Source organism: Callospermophilus lateralis, chromosome 11 (assembly GCF_048772815.1).
Source record: "Callospermophilus lateralis isolate mCalLat2 chromosome 11, mCalLat2.hap1, whole genome shotgun sequence".
Classification (NCBI taxonomy): domain Eukaryota; kingdom Metazoa; phylum Chordata; class Mammalia; order Rodentia; family Sciuridae; genus Callospermophilus; species Callospermophilus lateralis.
In genome coordinates this window covers 9,498,143-9,517,866 of record NC_135315.1, presented here as the reverse complement: position 1 = coordinate 9,517,866, position 19,724 = coordinate 9,498,143, and positions in this window count along the sequence as shown.

Sequence of the window (19,724 nt, the reverse complement as noted above, 5' to 3'; positions counted from 1 at the left end):
CTGGGACTGCAACAGCATAAAATGGAAGAAGGAATGAGAGCACTCAAGAGATGTATGTGCCGCAGTCTGGCAGGGCCAAATAACCGGGGGGCGAGAGACAAGGAACTCGTGAAGGTTGATACAGCGGGAGCCACTTTATTGTAGGACAGTAGAGGTATATATACACTTAACTGATTATACACAGCTTGTTTCAATTAACATCCAGATACATCAATTGGTCATTAAGGAATCCTCATCATCTTAATAATTACACACAGCTTAACTTAATTGACATAATCTAGACACAGCAGTCAGTCATTAAGGAATCTCTATCATCTTAATGGCTCGCTGGTGTTACTTCTCAAACCACTCCTCTTGGGAAAGTGCCAGGCACCATCTTGACTTGTTTACGGACCCTAACAGTATGGACCCCTGGATGTATATAATATGCATGGCCAGGACACCCACAGCTGTCTATGTTCTGTGAGAGAACTGATATAAAATAGATCTGCAAGTAAGAGGACCACAGTGTTGTTCAAGAAGCTCAGTGTAATGTTCTTCTGTAGGTTATGGCTGATGGGAGGAGAAGATGTTGCTATAGGTTTGGCTGTTTGAGGCCATGGGATTGATTGGATCCTGAAATAGTGAAGATGAGAAGTTATTTATGTACCTTTAATTCACCATTATAAGAATAAATATAACTAATAATAGAATTCATTATTATAATTATGTTATTAATATTATTATCATTATTCCCCATGTTATATTGCTACTTAGTGACTTAAAGCATCTTTATGGCCCAATGTAGATGGAGAACTTCTGGGCGATATAATTAAAGCATATTTTTTTTAGAGGTCCATATGAAAAATATGTTCAGTATAGCCATAGACCTACCTAGTACCTGTGTCAAAGCTTCCAGGAAGAAATAGTGAATAATTAGATCCCCCACCCAAAATTCATGTCTCCATGGAATGTCAGAATGTGGATTTATTTGGAAATAGGGTCACTCTGTTCAGATGCATCCACTATCTAAAAACCATAAAAATCAAACATAGCTTGACTGTCAACCAGTCTCAGTGATGGTTAACTTCCACAACTTCTCTGTAACTATCTCAATTGTTTATTGTGTTCATATTTTTATTGTCCTACAGTTGGATAACTTTCTCATTCACTTTAGGAAAACAGTATTAAAAAATCAAGTGAGAATTAGATGGGAAAATATAACATCAAATCCCAACCCTTTCATAGGCCTACCACATAGTCCATTCATGTAAACCTACCAGAAGTGTCACACACACGTTTCAGACACCTGTGTACCTACCCACACACACACATACATACACACACACACACACACACACACACACACAATCTAAAGAACGAGGGAACACTGAGGAGATTTAAAACTTGGATGTTTTGCTCTGAGTTTGGCTGCAAACGTGTGTGTAAAAATGTCAAAATATATTTGGTGTTCGCTATTCACAAAATCAGCCAAAAGCATGGAAGGCTTATGATTTTTGCCTGGTTATATAGTCATTGTTTAGTCTACAAAGCTCACAGTTAAATATAGCTTCATTTTCCTTTATAGGCAAAAATACTATCGTTGCTTTCAAATCTGGCATGGTAGTAAATATTACTCCCACAGGAAAGATAGTTTCATAAGATAAATAAATACATAAATAAAATTTTTAAAACACACTGAAGGATAAGGAACTGACGTAAATAACATCTGCAGAAATCAGTACAGCTATGTAAGAAATTTCCTACTTGGGTCAGATATAAGCAAAGAAAATATTATAGGCATACAAATTCACAGAACAATTAATAAGATATTATATATGAAAAACAATAACTATATAACCTGTTTTCCTATGAGGAAATTATAAATTTTATAATGCCATGCTTGCATCATGGAGCTGAGTCCCATTTCTGTATCACAGTTAAAAGGACCCATTCTAAGTAACAAGTAATTTCAAAATACATACATGTCACATGACCAATCTTCAATTGCCCATGAGCAGTCTTTGGCATGATTTTAGGCTATGCTATGATATTTATTTTTGAGTGTACTTTTCATGTAATAACATTTGTATATAGTATAACTAATAAATGTGAAACTTTTCATTACTTTATATGACAGAAGGCGAAAAGAACAATTTTATATAGAGCAGAATGACTTTCAGATTTAATGAGTAAATGGGTTGATTCATATTTGTGTATTGCTTAAAGAAATTAAATGGGTGTATGTGATCTTCAGCAAGATCATCTGACATCAAATTTGTTTTTCCTTCAAAAGACCATTTCCCTTGCACAAAACAGCTGTGATCTTACTCTTCATTTACATCCACTAAAGTCAAACTTCTCTGCTTCATACTCAAGATGCTTTGTGTTCTCTGTTCCCCTCAACATTCCTTCCTGTTCCCCACCATAGCAGCCCTGTGCATTCTTGAAAGGCAACAGTGGCTCAAAACTAGGTACTCTGTAAGTATTTTAGTCACCTTTCTCACTGCTGTGACTAAAAGATCTGACCAGAACAATTGTAGAGGAGGAAAAGTTGATTTGTGGGCTCACAGTTTCACAGTCTTAGTCCATAGAAGGCTGGCTCCATTCATGGGGCTTGAGGTGGGCCAGGACATCATGGCAGAAGAGTGGAGCAGAGGGAATCAGCTCACATTGTGAGCCAGATATAAATATATATCCACAGCCACGCCCCAATCCCACTTCCTCCATCCACACCCTCCCACTTCAGTTACCACATTGTTAAACCTTATCAGGGGATTAAATCACTGATTGGGTTAAGAATCTCACAACCCAACCACTTCTCTTCTGACCCTTCTTGCATTGTCTAATACTTGCGCTTTTGGAGGACATCTTACATCCAAATCATAACAAGGAAAATCAAGGAGACTTGATCCTGTAATAATAACTAAAGAACAGAGGGAGAGAAACCACTAAACCTGCATTGCTTCCCATAGCTATCATTTAAACTATATAAATTGCCATTTTAATTGGTTGAAAATGTTTGAATATTGGCCAGTTAGTATGATTCAGCCTAGTACAACAAGGTACAAAAGGAGTAAAGAACTAGTCATGTCTATACAAGAAGAGAGGACAAAGAGTCCATCTGATCACGTGTCTTTCATCAATTGGACTTTTTCTTTTGTCTTTCCACGGGCCATCATCTGAGCCTTACAAAAATTTCTGAAGCTAGTCATCCCACTCGTAAGTCTTCATAGCTCACGCCTTCCAGAGACTCTCCACTGAAGGTAGAGACTTGTCCTATCAGGTTCCCAATCAATGTCTTGCTCATTCTGTAAACCCACATGGAGACTGACACCACACTGATCCTCCTGCACAAAACCATGCTTCCAATGTTTTCTACGACTCGTTCTAAAACCTTTATCTGTACTATTTGTCAAAACATTTTCATCGTTTGCAAAAACAAAAACTGCATTCCAAAAAATTGATGGTTTCCTATTGTGTTTTTAACTTTATTTATTTCATCATGAAATACTAGGATCATGTTTTAATGTCCATGCACGATGTTTGTGGCTAAGCTGAGGAATGAAACTCAGCGGTGTCCTGAACTTTATCACTTTGGGAATAAAACAGGACTATTGCCATTTTCAGCTTAGAATTGGTTAATAATAGCAAGAGTCTTGGAAATATGTGCTAAACTTCTTCCACACATGCCTAATAATTCTAGAGAGATTATTCCAGGGGGGGAAAATTACCTTCATCATTGGGCTTGCAAGAAAACAAACAGAAGTGGATTAATGTAATTGCTTAATCAACAACATTCAGCCAAAAGCCTCCAAGAGTGTAAAATTAATCATCTTATTGTAAGATTCATTAAAAAGTAACAGGCAGGGTGAGAGCACCACACAGCTGGGAATAATTTTGTTCCATTAAAAATAAAAATAAATATACCTCGGAAAAAACTATTTTGACATTATTTTGCTCCATGCCTTGTCTTAAAAACAAGCGTTGTGTTCACTCATGCACTACAGAGCACCATGATTGTCTTTCCAGTCACCTGAAGTTTGTGAGTGACAAGAGTCACAGCACTGATCCTTCTCAGCCACACACCTCTATCCCAAAAGAACCCCTTAGCCCTGGTTAATGATCAGGAAAAGTGTGAAAACCTTTATTATTCTTGACTCTACATGGATTATATTTTCAATACACTATTTTATAGCTTATAGAATTCTAGTTAGCAATTTATGCATTGAAGGTTTAAAAATAGAGAACTTATTTTCCAAACATGATTAAGTTGTTAAAAATGATGTGTTGTTCACTGGGAGGAGAGGAAAGTAAAAAAAAAAAAAAAAGAGAAAGAAAGAAAGGAACAATAACAATGTTAGAAATGTGTCAGTTTTTATATCCTCTGACATTTGAATAATCATTATTAAACTGCTATCATCTGTAGTGTCTTGAAGACAATCAAATATGGAAGCATTTCAGGGGACTGTTTTCTGCCATTCCCAATGATTCATCCTTGTTCTGGGATGTTGGATCATTTTAATTCAACTTTTACAAAGGTGTTTGTTCTAACAGATTTTTCACAAAATGCTTCTGTTTTATCCTTTAATTCAATGTGAATGATCAATGTTCACTAGTCTTGGGGACCACTGGGTTTTGCTAGTCACAAGTCTCTGAGGATTGTGGGTCTAGAAGAGTTTTCAGGGCTGGGAGTATAGCCTAAAGCATGCACAAGATTCTGGGTTCTATCCCAAGCACTGCAGAAAAAAATCAACCACTACATAAAAACAAAGAAGAGAGTTAGCATTGATATAAACACTAATGACTTCAAATCTAGACCTTTAGACCTGCTTATATTACTGATTGGGGTTGTGTACACATAATGTTATGGATGCTAACAGCACCAACAACCAGTTCTCAGTTTAGCAAAGACGTGGGTACCCGGCACTGAGCTAAGAACTTTTTCATGTTACCACAGCTTTCTTCCCATTTACTGGCTTTAAAAAGTTTTCCCATCTCTCTATAATAATTTATCTTAGACTCTCAGTTTACATCTCCCACTCAGCAAGACCAAAGCTTAGAATGTTGCCAAGGACCATCTTTTTTTTTTTTTTTCTTCAAACATTTCCCTTGAGCATTTCCCTCACCCCTGCCAAGTGGTTTTGCAAATATTCCTTCAACATAAAAGAGGCAAAAAAAATCTCCTACCAAGAAATAACATTTTCCATATTGTTACATTATTTGGCAGGTTAATTTGAATTGTTATGGCAACCGTCCTCAGATATAATTAGAATCACCTGAAAAACTTGAAAAACATATTTTCCTGGGACCCCACCTGGACTTACTGCTACAGAGCCTGCAAGGATGGATGAGAACCTTCAAATATGTTTTGCCTGGGAGAAGCCAAATTAGGAAACCACTGGTCTACGGTGATTAGCTTTGTTATAGACCTATGGCTTCTATTTACCAATATTCTACCAAAAATCTTTGGGCAGGATCCCAGGATTTGGCCACACTGAGAACAAAGTGATGGTCCATCTCTTCATCTTCCATTTCCAATTATTTCCTGGTGTACATTAAAACGAGACAAAATGTAAGATAAAACAAGTATTTTTCAGCCTGCTGATAGGTAGTTCAAGAAATGCTTATACAGTGCTTCTTCCTCCATCCCCACACTGTCTCCCTAGTGGGTGTGTTGAACATCACAGAAGGCCTGGACCAATCCTCCAGCTACTGATAAGAGAGCCATTGTGTTGCTGCACTTGTGAAACAGCAGGTAAATGAACAGTGGTGCAATAAAGTTTTCACATTTTGATTCCTTTAAAATAAGTGTAAGAATATATATATATATATATATATATATATATATATATATATATATATACACACACACACACATATATCTTTGAAAATACTGTATAAAGTGTGTTAAAGCTTTCACATCATTTCTGCCAATCTAGAGCTAAAAGGCAAAAAAATAATACTTGTATCAAGTTTAAAATCAACATCTTAGTCAATCAGAGAGTATCATTTGATTATCTCCTACTGATTTTTTCTTTTGTGTGTGTGTGTGTGTGTGATGCTGGGGTTTGAACCCAGTACCTTATGCATTCAAAGCAAACACTCCACCAACTGACCTATATCCCCAGCCTTCCTACTGGATACTTAATATTTGATAATAAATGCTGTGCTGGTGAAGATAAATTAGGTGCTGAATAGAAACAATAGACAAATGTACCAGGGTATGAATTGTGTTGATAAATCATTCATACAATATATGTCTTGGGGTAAATAGGAGTCAAACTGAAGTTATATTTATTTAATTGATGATTAGTAATATCCGATGAAGTAAAATTTTCATTTTTAGTATATGTGAATTGAAATACACTGAGATTTTAGATCTCTGGTTTTCATGTTGTGTTTCTATTTGGAGCATGAAGAGTGTGTCATTCAGAGCTACTGCCTTTATAACAAGCAGGATGTTAACAATTCCATGTTTTTAATGTTTTCACATTACTTAATTGTTCATAATAACTTGCACATACCTAGTACTTTATGCTTTGTAAAATGTTTTTACATTGCTTATTGCTTTGATTGCAATGTGCATCTTTTATTTACAGATTAATGTATTTACTATAATCTTTAAATCAATACACTTCTTATTGTGATAAAAGGTGATTGTTCTCTCTTTGAAAACTTTGTTCAAACCTAATTCAATCCAAGACATCTTAAAATCAAGTATACATGGAATTATTTCAGTTGCATCTCAAAACACCACAGTTGAGTTCAAAAGGGGGCTTCTCTTTTAGTCATTTAAATAACAATAAAATTTCACCAGAATTAGAAGTTAAGCTTTGGAACTTGAGTGCCTATCCCAATGGATTGTAATGCTGCTAAGATGATTGCATACCAAAAGGTACCCTTATTTTAGCAAGGAGAAAGCACTCATTCTATATCAAAGCACAAATACAAGCTACAGAAGAATGCATTGATGTACAGAATGGTCTTATTCTAGAAAGAATTTTGAAGAGGAAAAAACACGTTTAGTTCCCACTGTCCCTCTTTCAGGGCATCTCATTGTAACTATGGCATGGTAAGACGTGTGGTCCAGGCTGAGCAATCTCCATCCTTTCCATTTCTTTGTTTGCAGAAGAACATTACCTACCCAGTACCCCGGGATAATATGTAGCCTGTACAACACGCCAAACTGTGCCTGTTTCTCTCAACCTGGTGGTGACAGCTTCCAGCTGGTCACCTGATCAATCATACCTGTCATTGGCCTCCATGTCTGAGGCATGATTGCTTTTGTTTGTTTGTTTTCTTAGCTCGCTCCACTGCTTTACTGGCAGGCTTTCTTGCTTGTCCATTAAAAGCAAAATGTGAAAGTAGCAAACTGTGCCATCTGGGAGAAACGGGAAGGTCTGGCACATCTCACTGGCCTTGATTACATCAAAGCTCCCGGAGGCTGGAGACGTTTGCCTACGGCAGACTCGTGTTGATTATAGTTGGTCCTAATTGAAGGAGGAGAGCTGGTGTGCAGTGTTTGCTTTCTATTTTGTTTTGCTTTGTTTTGTTTTCCAGGGATCTTTATAACTTTAGCTTGAGGAGCATAATCAGAAAATTAGGATATCTTTGAAAAGATTCCCCTTGTAATGAAACATTTGTCTATTTTGACCATTCAAATGAATACTTGAGTCCCCTCAGAGAGGGAGCCAGACTTTTGCAAAATTTAAGGACTTTCTTTGGCTCCTGAAAGAAAAGTATTACAGTTTACATTTATTTATTTATTTGGTGATCTATGTAAGATGTGACATTAAACCCTTCTCTGTTTAGCCTTTTTCTTTTTGACCCTCAAAATGCAAAGTTTACTAGCAAGGGCTTTTCCATCAGTGCTCAGAGTGAAGGTAGCATGCAGCACAGCTGTCCCCCTCAGACACACAGAATTGTGGCTCTTTAGATCATCATTAGCAAGGAACTCTGAAGAAGTCATTCATGTATAAACCTCTTTGGTTTTTTTTCTTTTCTTATCTATTTAGATATCAGACCAACTTCCTAAAAGTTAGGTTTTCCCTTTCCACTACCACCTCAGAATTCTATATGATTTGATTCCTGTGTCTGCAGAAACAAAGGAGAAAGATTGATGTCTACACAGTTCCCACAACATTTTTGAAGACTAAGGAGACATATCAGGTGAGGGGGAAATTAAAAAAAAAATTATAAGGTGATATTTAGCATGTTGCACAGGCACAGGTTTACAAATGGTCAAGAGTAAATTCAGAGGCAAAGACCGAGCATCCATGGAATCATCCCTAAGGAGCAGTATTTTGGTGTCCATCAAAATGCATATTGCTTTAAAGATGCAGAAAGGGCATGTATGCAATGCAAATCCTCTCTGTTCCAGAGAGAGAAACACAACACCCCAGAAAATGAGGTTCTTGCTGTGTTTTCTAGGATCATCTGTAACACCTGCGGTGTTCAAAATAACAGATCTGAGGGACAAGGCACACCTGATAGCATCCTTCTGCCATAACAGAAAGGGAAAAATCAAACTGAGTTACAAGCGTATGCTCAGCAAAATATAATGCGTAAGATATAATGCATATCTCAAAATATAATGCATAAGAATGAAACTGACCAAATTGTGCTGTTATGTTGTGTGTCTGTACACATATGTAACAATGAATTCCACGTTTATGTCTAATTATGTTTTTAAAAAATCTAATACAAGAAGGTAAAATTTGGCAGTTTCCTAGCAGCTACACAATTTATGAAATAAGTCTCAATAGGATTTGTCCTAGGACAGTATTTTAAACCTACTTTTTACACTTTTATAGGTTAAAAACTTTTGGGAAAAAACAAACAATGAGCCCACACTCAGATAATTGAATCAATATTATAACCTTTTCAAAAAAATTATTGGTACATTATAATTATACCTATAAGTAGGACTTGGAGTTACATATTCATACATGAACCCAATGTCATTTTGTCAAGTTTATTGCCTAGTACCTCTGCTTCAATAATGTTTATATATATTGCTTTCAGTGCTGTGAATGAATCACCACAACATAGGCTTCTTGAACTGGATTAGGAAAAGTGTGTGTAAAACTTCATAGGCACACCCATCACAGGAAGAAGGGATGTTGTTGCATAGAGCTACAGGAAGGAGGGAGGAAGAAAAAAGCCCTCACAAAAACAAAGAGCTTATTTTCTTAATATGAAATTTCTGCATGATGAAGAGTGTAGCCATAAAGGTCTTAATAATTTCAAGTAAGATAGTACCATAATCAGAGATCAGGCAGCGGATGGAATGGAGGCAGAGATGGTTAAGTGTTGGACATAAAACGGATTTATTTAGGCAACAAGTTGTATCAAAATTCCTTTCACTTTCTTAGAGAAGGAATGACTATATGAGACTAATGGTGTCTCATAAAGCTTTCTGTGAACACATTTAGGATTTGTTTTATTTTGTTTTGGATGTGGTTTTATTCTCCAAGTTCTCAGCCAGCCAAATCTGTGCTTTATCTTCTTGCTTTGGTATAATGCCTGAGCAGGGCCTTTCAAAATAGCTTCCTGTCTGGCTTGTTTAAAACATACCTCTTCACTCTCTCGGAGCTGAGCTAAAGGGAGGATATGAAGTCAACAAGTTTAAGGTGAAAATAAATAACCATCCAGTTCAAACAAACCACTTGCCTCAGTCAATAGTTCTGGCCCAAGTTCAGTGGTCCCCAACAAAGTTTCTTAGCTATCTTATGATCAGACTTCTTTAAGGTTAACTCTTCGGAGATTATCTTGTTTTGAAGTTTCAAACATCATGCATGCTAAAATGACTCAGGAATTATCATGTATTGATGATTCATGATGTTCTTCTGGAAAACGAAAACTTAGGCATCTAATCAATAAAATAATTTTGAGTCTTTGAACTGGTTCCAGGTCAATTTTTCTTGGCAGTTTTTTGGCTTCCTGGATGAAACTGACCCAAACCATGAATAATGATCTCAAATTGCACAATATACAGAAACCATCTGTTCGATAGGAACAAGAGGGTGATGTCATGGGGCCATTTCTAATCTCATTTTAATGTCCTGCCAGTGCTGATGTCACTGGCTTGGCAAGATATTGGCAAAGTCTAACTTGTTAAGGATGAGTAGGTTCAAGAAGGAAATTGTATCCCTTGGTGGAGGACTTCTCGTGTTTTCTGAATTGGAGATAGACTAATAAGAAATTGCAAGCGCCAAGCGTGGAATTAAGAGTGTGTGTTCCGCAGTAATGACTTAAGTATTAGAGCTCACAAAAGTATTCCAGCCACATCTGGGTTTGCCAAGGAACAAAATCCCTGGTCTTCAGAGAGGGAAGATGTTTCAGAACTTTCCCTAGGAATAAAATACAATTGAAACCAAAAGAAGATGGGAAGGAGTTGTCATTGCTTAGGGGTCCAGAGGAAAATGAGGAAGTCAAGAGTCTGTAAGCTAGATTAACGATGTCTAAACAACAGAGTGCTGCATGTGGGAAACATGAGGTAATTGTCCATCCTCTACCCTGGCGGATTCATTTTTTTATGAGTCACATCATTACTTCCATCACAACAAGATGAGATGGAGAGCTTAGAGAAATCTCAGGAGAGTACAACAAAAATGATGAAAGGGTTAGATTTTCATTCCTGAAATAAACTGTTGAGAAACTTGAAGCCTTGTTGGTGAGGTGAGTGGCAGAGGGACATAGAGGGCACAGATCATGGGAATCACTGCAGAAAAGATTGCCTGGGCAACAAGAATGCTCCAATGCTTAGCATTAGTTCTCCTCTTTTAAGGTGAGGGTTTGTGTGAATTACCAATGTTCAGGAATCATGTTGCCTTTCTGCATTTACACTGGTGGTATTTTTTGGATTAGAGGTAGACGAATGAAAAATGGCAACAGAACGTTAAGTGTATGCTCCACAGTAATTGTTTAATATTAAAAGTTCACAAACGCAACCCTGTCTGCTTGAACTTGAAGTGAGGATAAACCTCTGCATGGTCTTTGAGCTGAGCTACAGAAACACATACATTCCTATCTGTCTCATTTGAATTCTATGATTCCTTGCGCCAGAAATCATGGTTTTCAAATCCTATTATTTAGTGATGTTCCACCTCATTCATGGTATGGAGTCACCTATGATGAGTTTTTGAAGAGTATTTAGTAATAAGCTAGATATGTTACAAAGTGTATATTTGCTTCCTGATCAAATATAAGGCCATCTACAGGGCCCAGTGCTGATTATAACACCACTGAAATAATATCATGAAATGGTAAACAGTTGAGCATTTTTAGGGAACCCTCAGAAGTGAATAAAAGTATTCTTGATTGACATAAGTTTATGTGACATTTTTATAAATTTTGTTACTAATATAAAATAAACTGTACAGCCAGGTTTATGTAAAGTTTTCATTCCAGGGAGGATGATAGTGAGGGGAAAAAAAATTGCTCAGGATAGGCAGTGGGTATGGTCTTTTCAAGTTTAATTTTTTGAAAAAAAAAATTGAATCTGAATTCTTCAGTTAATTTTAGTGGGAAAAAAATCACACACAAAGATGTGAATCACATTTCATGTTATCTTAAGTAATATGGTTTCCTGATATGTTCAGGTAAAAGTGAGAGTCTGCATGTCTAAAAACGAGGGGAAAAACGAGCCAACCAGATTCTATTCACTTATCCCAAATGGCTTTTGGAAACATATTAGAAGCTATTAGTAATTTTAATTTCAGAATTCTCTCAAATTGTTCACATTCATCTGAACTTTGGACAACAGAAGTGGAAGGACTTAAGAAATTTGTTATGAAAACAGAACAAAGCACACCTCAAATACACACTTGCTAAGCAAATGTAAACCAATGTCCAGACCAAGAGGGGACGCTCAAAGAAAGAAGGTTTTCTTGATTACAGCCTGGCTAAGCAACCTAATTAAAATGGATGCTTTAAAACTGTGTGCAATTTTGCCAAGGGTAAGTGTGTCTTCTGTGATATATAGAAACACTGATGAGCCAGGCCAGGATACCATTACAAAGACAAAAGGTCAGTGGGATCCCCTTACAACAAACACATGTTTTCCATTGGATGCCTCTCCCATGGTGCATTTTCTTGCCACTCATTAGAATTTATTGACACAATTCCCTCGCAAAAGAGATTGCAGAAAATATAGAATTGCATCATCATCTTTCTCTTTCTAGAGAACTGAGAGAGTGGTATATCACAGTGGCCACTTTGGGGGTGACCATGAGGCCGAGAGAAAGGGTAAGATGGTGAGCTGTGGGTGCAAAATATCCATTTCCCATTTCGAAACATACACAGACCTTGAAATGCTTCACTTATCTCATATTGTAAACTCCAACTTGAAGAGAAATATTCGCCAGACAGGTCATAAATCATGCCCAAAGACAGGTGCAATAAATACCAATGTCAAAAAGTTACAAAGTAAAATTATATTGTTTTGACAAGGCCTCCAGATGCGCTGACAACAGGGCAAGTAAATGGTCCCTTTCCTGAGAGCCCCCATCACTGGTGAGTGGTGGGGAGAAGGACCCCAAGCCATCACAAGCAAAGGATCCCGGAATTTTAACGCTTGTCATCTATGCTATTCTGTTCTCAAGGAATTGGCAGGCGAAGGTTCCTCTCCTACTGTAATGAAGTCATCACATGCTAAAATGTTATCTATGGAAAAAAATATTTCAACAAAGCCAAATACGGGAAAGCATTTAAAATATATATCACATAGTACGGAAAATTTACTAGCAGATCAAACTGTTAAACATTTCATATATGTTAAATATTACATATGCTACTTAGTATTGCATGAGTAACCCAGTGATTCTTTTAACAATGAATCATGCATCCTTAGTTATTTCTATAAATCTCAGTTTCAATCTACTCAATAGAAAATATCCTTATATAATTGTGTTACTATATCGACAAAATATTTTTATTATCTAAGTTTAGCATCCCAGTCTTTTTTAAGGTATTGGTTGTGATAGAAATGTTTTTAAACCAACAGACATGTGACATTAGCACATGTGACCCTAACAATGTGCCAAGCACACTTTTATCTTTTGTGGTATGCTTCTATCTCCATAGTTGCATGAAAATACCAACATTATTTATTTATCAACTGATGCGAATTTTTCTTTATGCTCATGCTGTAGATTTGCTCAGTTCTTGGAATTGTATTAAGGACTTTAAATAGTTCACATTTCTAGAAATATTTCTTTTAAACAAGTAATCAGGCTAAATGTATCCAAACTTTGAGTAATAGTAGATGAAATCCTATGTCTCTTTGCATAGAGAAGTTGAGTATTTTTTTTTTTTGTAATTGATTCCATAGTACAGTTCTGGTTTATTAATAAACTCTATTTGCTCAAATTGTATCAATCCATCCTAATCTTCATGTGCTTACTAAAATCAAGTTATGCTTGTTATTCAGTAATTTGCCAAATGCATAATAACTAGTAGAGTTTCAGGTCTACAATAGATCTCCTGAAAATGAAAAAAAAAAAAAAGAAAGAAAGAAAGAAACAGTATCATCTTATAAACATTTTGCTCAGATATATTTAGATTGACAATGGGCCATCACATCCATCTTCTGATTTTCTTACCAGTTGAGAATCGTACTAGACTCACAGTGGAAATTTCAAGGAAGTTTATAAAATTCCAATCCGTAGACTATGTAATAGATCAACTCCAAAGGCATTCCTATGATCCCCTATAAATGGATCTACCATGGCAACTCAGAGATAGACTCCTAGGTTCAATTTTTATTTTTTCCCCCTCTTTTTTACAAAAAATATCACACACACACACATACACACACACACACACACACACAATCTGAATTGCTATCCTGATATATTCAAAGGGAGGGGGTAATCTGTTGTATTATTGTGCATTTTTTTCCTTGGGATTTGGGTAAGTTACCGGTCTCTACTGAAAAATCAGTTCTTCTGCTGAGTTGTATGTGGTGAACTAGACTCATGACCTCGGGAAGCAAAAGTCAGGACTGGAGGCCTGGTAGCAGCATCTTATAAACCTGGCCAATCTGTTGCCCAGCAAAAGAATGCACTGCTATAAATGAAGGCACTTGGAGGGTAAGGGTCATGGGATGTAATTAGCACAGGCCATTTACGAAAGAATAAGAAAATAATGTTTTACAAGCTGGTAGAAAAGAGAAGCAAATAATCATTTAAATGTTCCAATTGTGAGTTCCTTCAGTGTGTGTGGTTTATTTTATAAGCAACAATGTTTACTGGTAAAAGGCAAAGCAATACTGGAAAATCAAGAACTCGTGGGTACATTGTCCTACGCCCTCCAGGGCCTCCCTTTCAGCTTATTGGCATAAGGTTTATTTCTAGCAGGCTAATTTTCTTTTACTCTAAAACTCCTGTGGCACTTGGAGAAATGATAAACAGAATAAAATGAAATATGAGGAGACCTTTATGTCATGGTAGATATTTTTGACCAGCTTCTCAAAGAATAGGAACAGTACATTCTGATTTATAAAAAATGAGGCATTTACCAAAGAAGCAATGCCAAAAATCTTTTTTCTCTACCATCTAGCTGCTTAGTGCTTAAGTGACTCATTAATGTCACTCTTGGGAATACTCAGTTGCCCATTTCATTTAAAAGAAATGAAATGAATTTTCAGCTGTACATTTGGTATTGCAACTGACTTATTGTTTGGTAAAGGAAATGACTTCTGTGTATTCAGAGGTGAATTAAAGGTCATGCAAAGGGAGCATTCTAGCCTTTAGTATGTGTTTATAATATCACAATTATTGTTTTTCATATAAACAAAGTGGACATATTATCATAGCTTTTTTTCTCATCATTAAGATATTAGGCAAAACTTCCCTACATATATATATGTGTTAATTGGCAGTGAAATATAAGAACTGATCAAATCAAGGCACCCATCTATGATAACCATGATGCGAAATACATATGCAGTATCATTGCCTTTAAAATTCTATGCAAGATACCATGTATATTGTCTTATTCTGAAATTATAATAAGGCAACGATTCTTTGTTATACTCTATACAGTTAGTGGGTAAATCCATAGTTGTTTCTATTTCAGGTGCACATGACATTTTATTGTGGTTTTATTTTAAAGCACTTCTTTTTGAAATCATTACTAGAGAAATTACAATCTTTTGTCAAAGTGGAGAATGGCAGAATACCCTATTGGTGAGGACACTATGGATTTATTAAGATGGAAATCTGGGAACTGGTTTCCATTCTTTGTTTCCTATAGTGGGTAGTAAAAGTAACAAATTAATGGAGTGCAACCTGATCCCTCAAGTGCTGAATTCCAAGGAACCAATGTGATACTTAATTACTTACAGATATGGAGCCTTTTTTTACCCCTAATTTTAATTTTGTCTCCACCTTTTCCGTTTTTGTTGGTTTTTGGTTGTTGGCTTTTTTTAAAAAGTTAGAACTTGCGGAAAAATGATCTGTAACCAAAAGACCTAGGGCATGATGCACAAGACCCGTGTAGGAAGGGCATTCTTGCTACTCCATTGCAATTCTGTTATGCATAGATCCACACACATTTAAGAATGGGTTGTGTTTAAATAATCTCCCACCTCAGCTTTATTCCTTATTTGATTTACCGTTTTGTCTTCACTGGAATACCTCAACTGGTGCTAAGTAGTGTAAGCTGGATACTTCTGTTTTTATTCCTTGACAGCTAAGATGCACATATTGCACTCTGCCATATTTTAGCTACATTAAATACAATGTAATAAATTTAATTGTGGCTTTACTGTATTCATCCTTCTTAATTAATTCCACAAGATCCCTGCCACTCTCTTGTATATTAACTTCATATGAGAAGAATCATCGGAAAACTGACCACACAATTGGTCAAGACCACACATGTTGTCTACTAATTATTCTGTAAGGGCTTCATGTAGTAGATGTGTCTTCCCTAGCAAAATTATAGACTCCTTGAGAACAAGAGTTTTTAAAAAAAAAAACCTCTAAAATTTCAGACAATGTCTTAGAGTCAGGACTGAATCTGGTGCATTTACTAATACTTAAATTAAATAGCTAAGTTTTACACTCTTGGTAGTCCAAAACCCCAGAGACAGCAAGAAACAAATAAATATGGAATTCATTGCCTTAAGAATCTCAGGAACAGACTCTCAAAATTATGTAGAATTCTTGATAAATGCAAGCAGGTGTGTACGTGTGTGTGTAAGTGTGTGTCTGTGTGGTCAGAAACAAATTTGAACAACATAGCTCCCAACTTAACAAATATCTCTTAATAAATGCAATACATGCATTTTGAAGTTAAGGAAACTGTTAAGAAACTTGAGGCCTTGTTGGTGAGGTGGGTGGCAGAGGAACACAAAGGGCACAGATCAGGGAATCACTGCGAAAAGATGGCCTAGGCAACAAAAACTTAAAATAAAAAGTATACAGAAAGCTGGTATCAAAGAAATAGTCTAATTTTTCATCTCTTCTTCCAGGCTAATTACTATGTTTGTCTTTATGATATTTGCACCTTTTACAAATGGTGAATCACGCTGGCTATGCAGTATGAGCATGTTTGATTGTTATGGGTTTTGTTTTTTTTTTTTGTACTTGTGTATAATAATGATTTTCTCAGTTAAGTCCATAAAATATCTTAAATAGATTCATTCCAGTCTATCAAAAATGAATATGATCATTTATTTGTCCTTTTCTTCATTTTTTTAAACTTTCATTTTGTTTATTTCTCTGAGAAATAAAGTGCCATCCCATCCAAAGATAATATCTGCGTTTGCTTTTCTTTGATTATTCCCTGTTGGTAAATTTTAAGAACTGGACTCATTCAGGAGGCCCCTCATTGTATTAGTTTTCCTGTGCTGGGCCGGCAGTTTTGAATGGCATGCATTGCAGACCACGATGCCCATTGTGATTCTCCTCTGCCCTTTTCTACCTCAAATAGCCACATGGCCTCCTCATTATCTTCTGCTGTTGAATACCAAAGGGATTCCTTCTGGAGATTCCCCCTTTCTCTGTTACTTCTTGCCCTTTGCAGTTTTCTTCAAAAGATGTAATCATCTAGAACAGCAGGTCCCTGCAGAGAACTCGGACATTTGCTTTTAATCAAAAGGCAGAGTTTATATTAAGTTCAGTAAACAAAATCAGGGGACTCATATAAATAACAATTTTGCATATCATTTTCTTTTTCTTTTTCTTTTTTTTTTTTTTTCTTTTTTTGGCTGACACTTTGACTCTGGTATTGATCTTTCTCCAGGTTGTGAAAGGCGGAGGTCAAAGTGCAAAGTTCAAAAGTGGCTGTTTGCCTTGAGGTTTATTGAAAATAAAGCATCAGCGGAAGTCCTCTAAAGTAATTTGAGGAAACTTTTTTTTTTTTCCCCTTCTCAGAAGGATGTCATTATTCAGTTTTCAAGGTTAATTCTGCTTAGAGAAAAGTAGCTGAATTTAAAAAAGAAAGAAAAGTCTGGGAATATTAGGAAGGTGGCAGAGGACAACTGTATGACCGTGTGACTTTGTGCAGGTATGTACAATTTCCAAGGACAAAAGTTTCATTCTAGGTTGAACTCGCCTTTATCTGTTCACCATCCAAATATTGAAACCACAGCTTCATGTTGCCAATCACAGAGCGCATGGACAAGAAACAGTTGTCTAGTAAATGTTTTTAAAAAATGACTATTGAAAAGTTCATCATTTTTAATTGTTTCAGATAATAAAACTAACTTTTTAAAATCAGCACAACCAACAGCTGGTCACGATGCAGATAAAAATGTTCGCCATTTTGTTGTTACTTTCCAGATTATTCTTTTGCTTTCCTATAAGCCCATGCTGGGAATATTTCCATACTCAAGACAAGCACACCAGAGGCAGAGCTGGTTTTAATTTTTAAAGATAACCAAAAACATACAGAAAATCCCTCCAAGCTTGACTTGATATTGTTGTATCTTAAGATTCTCCGAGCATTTATTAGGAAGTGTCCATCCAACTTAAGAGAATTTTAACAGGCTCCCTAAGGTCAGACTGCAAATCAGGCGAGGAGACAAGAACTGCAGTCATCTTTTCCCAGCGTCTTGAAGTATATCCTGGTTATTTTCAACCAAATTAGACATAATTTATGATGTTTATTTTCCCCAATTATCTGCTTTTTCCTAATCCCTCTAATTTTCTCTATGATTTTATCCAAAATTTCTGTTAGTTTCTGATTACTGAGTAACTTCAGTGTAGTATATTTGAACTCTCCATCACATGAAAAAGAGGAACGTGAAATCATTTATGTAAGAAGAACTCAGCTTATAGCTACCCTCCAACAATCGGAATGCTTATGGCATGGCATGGAAATGAATCTAAAAGCTAAAGAAAATCTAAATTACTTGGAGTCATTCTTTTATAAGACTTTTAGGTCGAGGAGGTTCTAGTATTCAGGAGCTTAACAATTTTTGGTGGCAGTATCATAAACAAGTAATGAAATAATCAAAAGAGAAGATTTCAAATACTGCTAAGACCTGTGAATTGCTAAAAAGGAGTTACTTATGTGTGGTGATGAGGGGTGTGGTCAGGAGAGACCTCCTAGAGGAGATGGTGCCTGAGGTCAGTCGTAGATAAATATAGACGATGACTACGTAAAGCTCCTAGGGGAGACAAGACAGAGGAAGAACAGGAAGCGTAAGGCTCTGGAGTGAGGATGAGATTTGGGGTTGTTGTTGATCTGCTTTGTTTTCGCTTTTCCTCCTGGGGATCAGGAAGCAGGTCTAAATTGTCAGGATGTGGTTAAGTAGGGAGAAGTAAGGGAAAGATGTGGACGGAAAGTGGGCAGAGGACAGACTGTGGGTTCTCAGTGGCATGAAGGCAATGACAACCATTCAGCAGTGGAACCAACTTATCATCCCTAACCATTGTCATCCTTCCAGTTGCAGTGTCGAATGTGGATTGCTGGAGAAATGAGCAAGGCAGAGGATAATGATGGGGGTGATAGAAGAGGAGAGTCACAGTAGCAGTCACTTAAATGACACGGGGATATAAGAATAAGCAACTGAGTGTGGACACAGTGGATTCCATCTACGAGAACACTCACTAACTTCCAGATTTCCATTCTGCCAACACCAGTGGGTGGGAGATCTAGGATGGAGGAAGGGAGAAGGGAAAGGTCCTTCCTAAAATACGTCGCTTTCAAATACTAGTGATTAGCAATGAGTCACATATCTGCAAGGTCTTGGGTCCAGTTAAAAATGGAGCAGGCGTTGTAGCCCTCATACGACCATACGAGGACATGACTGTGGAAATGCATTAAAATGAGGATAGAAACAACATCCCAGGGTTACTGGATTACTCAACCCTGGAAACATCCACTCATGGGAATTTCCGTCATGTGAGGCAGAAGATACATTACAATTCATCCATTTGAATACACTGGGTCTCCTGTGACTTTAGCCAGTGAAATGCTATATGACAACTCTCAGGTGAAGCAGGCAGGAGGAAGGATTCACCTTCTCTGGGTAGTCTGTCCTGTGGTGAGTTAGATGTTCCACTCACAGTGATACTTAGATATTAGTCTCCTTTGTAAAACGGAAGTGACATGATTCCTCACATTGGGGGTGAAAACAGCCAGTGCACCTTCATGGAACAAGGAGAAAGTTGCGGGAGATTGGCAGGATTCATATCCAAATCTGTGAATTCAAATATGGGAATGGGGCACCTGAATTATGTGTTTTGCAGACACATAGGTGAACCTAATTGTGATGTTCATAGGTG